This window comes from Arachis ipaensis, chromosome B10 (assembly GCF_059453495.1).
Source record: "Arachis ipaensis isolate K30076 ecotype BB chromosome B10, ASM5945349v1, whole genome shotgun sequence".
NCBI lineage: Eukaryota > Viridiplantae > Streptophyta > Magnoliopsida > Fabales > Fabaceae > Arachis > Arachis ipaensis.
Genome location: NC_142435.1, coordinates 85,477,183 through 85,483,993, shown reverse-complemented (window position 1 = coordinate 85,483,993; position 6,811 = coordinate 85,477,183). Strand labels below are relative to the sequence as shown.

The 6,811-nt window shown below is 38.1% G+C and overlaps 1 non-coding gene across 1 annotated transcript; it reads right to left on the bottom strand.

The window, feature by feature from the left end:
* Positions 1–3,952: 3,952 nt before the first annotated feature.
* Positions 3,953–4,060, bottom strand: LOC148580706 (small nucleolar RNA R71). Its single transcript, XR_015896183.1, has one exon. It is a non-coding gene; the product is annotated as a small nucleolar RNA R71 (small nucleolar RNA).
* Positions 4,061–6,811: the final 2,751 nt, after the last annotated feature.

Here is a 6,811-nt window from a genome sequence, read left to right as displayed (position 1 = left end):
CATTGTTTTTAGTATGTTTTTAGTAGAATCTAGTTACTTTTAGGGATGTTTTTATTAGTTTTTATGTTAAATTCACATTTCTGGACTTTACTATGAGTTTGTGTATTTTTCTATGATTTCAGGTATTTTCTGGCTGAAATTGAGGGACTTGAGCAAAAATCAGATTCAGAGGTTGAAGAAGGACTGCTGATGCTGTTGGATTCTGACCTCCCTGCACTCAAAGTGGATTTTCTGGAGCTACAAAACTCAAAATGGCTCGCTTCCAATTGCGTTGGAAAGTAGACATCCAGGACTTTTCAGAAATGTATAATAGTCCATACTTTGAACGAGTTTAGACGATGTAAAAGGGCGTTGAACGGCAGTTCTACGCTGCTGTCTGGAGTTAAACGCCAGAAACAAGTCACAAACCAGAGTTGAACGCCAGAAATACGTTACAACCTAGCGTTCAACTCCAGAAAGAGCCTCTCCACGTGTAACATTCAAGCTCAGCCCAAGCACACACCAAGTGGGCCTCAGAAGTGGATTTATGCATCAATTACTTACTTCTGTAAACCCTAGTAGCTAGTTTATTATAAATAGGACTTTTTACTATTGTATTAGACATCTTTGGATTATATTTTGATCCTATTGATCACGTTTGGGGGCTGGCCATTCAGCCATGCCTGGACCTTTCACTTATGTATTTTCAACGGTAGAGTTTCTGCACTCCATAGATTAAGGTGTGGAGCTCTGCTGTTCCTCAAAGATTAATGCAAAGTACTACTGTTTTTCTATTCAATTCAACTTATTCCGCTTCTAAGATATTCATTCGCACTTCAACCTGAATGTGATGAACGTGATAATCATCATCATTCCCTATGAACGCGTGCCTAACAACCACTTCCGTTCTACCTTAGATTGAATGAGTAACTCTTAGATCTCTTAATCAGAATCTTCGTGGTGTAAGCTAGATTGATGGCGGCATTCATGAGAGTCCGAAAAGTATAAACCTTGTCTGTGGTATTCCGAGTAGGACTCTGGGATTGAATGACTGTGACGAGCTTCAAACTCGCGAGTACTAGGCGTAGTGACAGACGCAAAAGGAGGGTGAATCCTATTCCAGTATGATCGAGAACCTCAGATGATTAGCCGTGCTGTAACAGAGCATTTGGACCATTTTCACAAGAGGATATGATGCAGCCATTGGCAAGGGTGACGCCTCCAGACGATTAGCCATGCAGTGACAGCGCATCGGACCATTTTCCAGAGAGGATCAAAAGTAGCCATTGGCAACGGTGATGTCCTTACATAAAGCCAGCCATAGAAAGGAGTAAGACTGATTGGATGAAGACAGCAGGAAAGCAGAGGTTTAGAGGGACAAAAGCATCTCCATGCATTCATCTGAAATTCTCACCAAGGATTTACATAAGTACTTCTATCCCTATTCTATTATTTATTTTTGAAAACTCCATAACCATTCTATATCCGCCTGACTGAGATTTATAGGATGACCATAGCTTGCTTCATACTAACAATCTCTGTGGGATCGACCCTTACTCGCGTAAGGTTTATTACTTGGACGACCCAGTGCACTTGCTGGTTAGTTGTATTGAAGTTGTGAATGAAAAACAATTCATTAAGACGTGCGTACAGAGTTTCTAGTGCCGTTACCTGAGATCACAATTTCGTGCACCAAGGTTTTGGCGCCATTGCCGGGGATTGTTCGAGTTTGGACAACTGACGGTTCATCTTGTTGCTCAGATTGGGTAACTTTCTTTTCGTTTTCTTTTCAAAAACTTTTCAAAAAACTTTTTCAAAAATATTTCAAAAAAATTTCTCCTTTGTTTTTGAAAAAAAATTTAAAAAAAAAATTAAAATAAAAATGTTTTCAAAAATATATTTTTCTTTAGAGTTTTTAAGAATGAATTCTAGTGTTTCATGAAGCATGTTGAAGCCTGGCTGGCTGTAAAGCCATGTCTAATCCTTCTGGGTAGGGAATGTCAGGCGTGTCATGTCTGAGTTACATACTAAAGCTTGGCTGGCTATTAAGCCATGCCTGACCCTTTGATTGGAGCTTTAGACTAAAGAGCATAAGATTCCTGGAATTCATATTAAAAATTTTGGGATCCTTATTTTTCTTTTTCAAACTGATTTTCGAAAAAAAAAATTAAAAGAAAATACAAAAAAATCATAAAATCAAAAATATTCCATGTTTCTTGTTTGAGTCTTGAGTTAGATTTAAAGTTTGGTGTCAATTGCATGTTCATCTTGCATTTTTCGAAAAATTCATGCATTCATAGTGTTCTTTATGATCTTCAAGTTATTCTTGGTAAGTCTTCTTGTTTGATCTTGATGTTTTCTTGTTTTGCATCTTTTCTTGTTTTTCATGTGCATTTTTGCATTCATAGTGTCTAAACATGAAAGATTTCTACGTTTGGTGTCTTGCATGTTTTCTTTGCATATAAAAATTTTCAAAAATATGTTCTTGATGTTCATCATGATCTTCATAGTGTTCTTGGTGTTCATCTTGACATTCATAGCATTCTTGCATGTATTCATTGTTTTGATCCATAACTTTCATGCATTGCATCATTTTTCTTGTTTCTCTCTCATCATTAAAAATTCAAAAATCAAAAAAATATCTTTCCCTCTTTTCTCTCATAAATTCAAAAATTTGAGTTGACTTTTTCAAAAAATTTTTAAAATATAGTTGTTTTCATGAGTCAAATCAAATTTTCAATTTAAAAATCTTATCTTTTTCAAAATCCTTTTCAAAAATCAAATCCTTTTCACTTTTCTTATTTATTTTCGAAAATTTTTAAAAATATTTTTCCAAAATCTTTTTCTTACCTTTATCACATAATTTTCGAAAATAACATCACCAATTAATGTTTTGATTCAAAAATTTCAAGTTTGTTACTTACTTGTTAAGAAAGATTCAAACTTTGAGTTCTAGAATCATATCTTGTGATTTCTTGTGAATCAAGTCATTGATTGTGATTTTAAAAATCAAATCTTTTTCAAAAATAATTTCAATCATATCTTTTCAAAAATATCTCTTTATCTTATCTTTTTCAAAATTTGATTTTAAAATATCCTTTCTAACTTCTTATCCTCTTATCTCTTCAAAATTGATTTTCAAATTTGTTTCAACTAACTAACTAACTTTTTGTTTGTTTCTCATCTTTTTCAAAACTACCTAACTAACTAACTCTCTCTCTCTAATTTTCAAAAATATCTTCCCTCTTTTTCAAAATTTCTTTTTTTATTAACTAATTGTTTTAATTTTTGATTTTAACTTTCAAAAAATTACTAACCTTTTTCAAAAAAACTATTTTCGAAAATCACTAACTCTTTTTCAAAAATAATTTTCGAAAATTCTCCTTCTCTCTCATCTCCTTCTACTCCCTATTATTATTTTTCTGTCCCTCTTTTTCATATGAGCAGGAGCAAGGACAAGAACACTCTTGTTGAAGCAGATCCAGAACCTGAAAGGACTCTGAAGAGGAAACTAAGAGAAGCTAAATTACAACAATCCAGCAAGCACCTTTCAGAAATTTTCGAACAAGAAGAGGAGATGGCAGCCGAAAAGAATAATAATGCAAGGAGGATGCTTGGTGACTTTACTGCACCTAATTCCAATTTTCATGGAAGAAGCATCTCCATTCCTGCCATTGGAGCAAACAATTTTGAGCTTAAACCTCAATTAGTTTCTCTGATGCAGCAGAACTGCAAGTTTCATGGACTTCCATCTGAAGATCCTTTTCAGTTCTTAATTGAATTCTTGCAGATCTGTGATACTGTTAAGACTAATGGAGTAGATCCTAAAGTCTACAGGCTCATGCTTTTCCCTTTTGCTGTGAGAGATAGAGCTAGAATATGGTTGGACTCTCAACCTAAGGATAGCCTGAACTCTTGGGATAAGCTGGTCAAGGCTTTCTTAGCCAAGTTCTTTCCTCCTCAAAAGCTGAGTAAGCTTAGAGTGGATGTTCAGACCTTCAGATAAAAAGAAGGTGAATCCCTCTATGAAGCTTGGGAGAGATACAAAGGACTGACCAAAAAGTGTCCTTCTGACATGCTTTCAGAATGGACCATCCTGGACATATTCTATGATGGTCTGTCTGAATTAGCTAAAATGTCATTGGATACCTCTGCAGGTGGATCCATTCACCTAAAGAAAACGCCTGCAGAAGCTCAAGAACTCATTGACATGGTTGCTAATAACCAGTTCATGTACACTTCTGAGAGGAATCCTGTGAGTAATAGGACGCCTATGAAGAAGGGAGTTCTTGAAATTGATACTCTGAATGCCATATTGGCTCAGAACAAAATATTGACTCAGCAAGTTAATATGATTTCTCCGAGTCTGAATGGAATACAAGCTGCATCCAACAGTAATCAAGAGGCATCTTCTGAAGAAGAAGCTTATGATCCTGAAAACCCTGCAATAGCAGAGGTAAATTATATGGGTGAACCTTATGGAAACACCTATAACCCATCATGGAGAAATCATCCAAAATTCTCATGGAAGGATCAAAAGCCTCAACAAGGCTTTAATAATGGTGGAAGAAATAGGTTTAACAATAGTAAACCTTTTCCATCATCCACTCAGCAACAGACAGAGAACTCTGAACAAAATACCTCTAATTTAGCAAACTTAGTCTCTGATCTATCTAAGGCCACTGTGAGTTTCATGAATGAAACAAGGTCATCCATTAGAAATTTGGAAGCACAAGTGGGCCAGCTGAGTAAAAGGATCGCTGAAATCCCTCATAGTACTCCCCCAAGCAATACAGAAGAAAATCCAAAAGGAGGGTGCAAGGCCATTGAATTAATCACCATGGCCGAACCTGTGAAGGAAGGAGAGGACGTGAATCCCAAGGAGGAAGACCTCCTAGGACATCCAGTGATCAATAAGGAGCTTCCCTTTGAGGAACCAAAGGAATCTGAGACTCATCTAGAGACCATAGAGATTCTATTAAACCTCCTTATGCCATTCATGAGCTCTGATGAGTATTCCTCTTCTGAAGAGAATGAGGATGTTACTAAAGAGTAAGCTGCCAAGTTTCTTGGTGCAATCATGAAGCTGAATGCCAAATTATTTGGTATTGAGACTTGGGAAGATGAACCTCCCTTGTTTACCAATGAACTAAGTGATCTGGATCAACTGAGATTGCCTCAGAAGAAACAGGATCCTGGAAAGTTCTTAATACCTTGTACCATAGGCACCATGACCTTTGAGAAGGCTTTGTGTGACCTTGGTTCAGGGATAAACCTCATGTCCCTCTCTGTAATAGAGAAACTGGGAACCTATGGGGTGCAAGCCACTAAAATCTCATTAGAGATGGCAGACAATCCAAGAAAACAGGCTTATGGACAAGTAGAGGACGTGTTAGTAAAGGTTGAAGGCCTTTACATCCCTGCTGATTTCATAGTCCTAGATACTGGGAAGGATGAGGATGAATTCATCATCCTTGGAAGACCCTTCCTAGCCACAGCAAGAGCTGTGATTGATGTGGACAGAGGAGAATTGATCCTTCAATTAAATGAGGACAACCTTGTGTTTAAAACCCAAGGATCTCTCTCTGTACCAATGGAGAGAAAGCATAAAAAGCTTCTCTCACTGCAGAGTCAACTAGAGCCCCCACAGTCAAACTTTAAATTTGGTGTTGGGAGGCCACAACCAAACTCTAAGTTTGGTGTTGAACTCCCATATCCAAACTCTAAGTTTGGTGTTGGGGAGTCTCAACAATGCTCTGAACATCTGTGAGGCTCCATGAGAGCCCACTGTCAAGCTATTGACATTAAAGAAGCGCTTGTTGCGAGGCAACCCAATTTTTATCTAATTTTATTTTTCTTGTTCTTTCATGTTTTATTAGGTTCATGATCATGTGGAGTCACAAAATAAATATAAAAAGTGAAAACAGAATCAAAAACAGCAGAAGAAAAATCACGCCCTGGAGGAGGATCTCACTGGCGTTTAAACGCCAGTAAGAAGCATCTGGCTGGCGTTCAACGCCAGAACAGAGCATGGTTCTGGTGCTGAACGCCCAAAATGGGCAGCATCTGGGCGTTTGAATGCCAGAATTGTACCCTCGAGAAGAGCTGGCGCTGAACGCCCAGAACAAGCATGGTTCTGGCGTTCAACGCCAGAAATGGGCAACAAATGGACGTTCAACGCCCAGAACAAGCACCAATCTGGCGCTAAATGCCCAGAGTTGTGTGCAAGAGCATTTTTCATGCCCAATTTGGTGCAAGGTTGTAAATCCTTGAACACCTCAGGATCTGTGGATCCCATAGGATCCCCACCTACCCCCACTCATTTATTTTCACCCTCTTTCACACAATCCCATAAACACTCTTCCCCAAAACTCTTCACCAATCACCTCAATCTCTCTTCCCTATCACCACTTCACCACTCACATCCACCCACTCTTCCCCATAAACCTACCTCATAAACACCACCTACCTTCAAAATTCAAAATCAATTTCCCACCCAAACCCACCCTAATGGCCGAAACACATCTCTCTCTCCCTCTCGTCCATTTCTTCTTCTTCTTCATCTATTCTTTCTTTTCTTGCTCAAGGGCGAGCAAAATTCTAAGTTTGGTGTGGTAAAAGCATAAGCTTTTTGTTTTTCCATTACCATTGATGGCACCTAAGACCGGAGAATCCTCTAGAAAAGGGAAAGGGAAGACAAAAGCTTCCACCTCCGAGTCATGGGAGATGGAAAGATTCATCTCCAAAGCTCATCAAGACCACTTCTATGATGTTGTGGCCAAGAAGAAGGAGATCCCTGAGGTCCCTTTCAAGCTCAAGAAGAATGAGTATC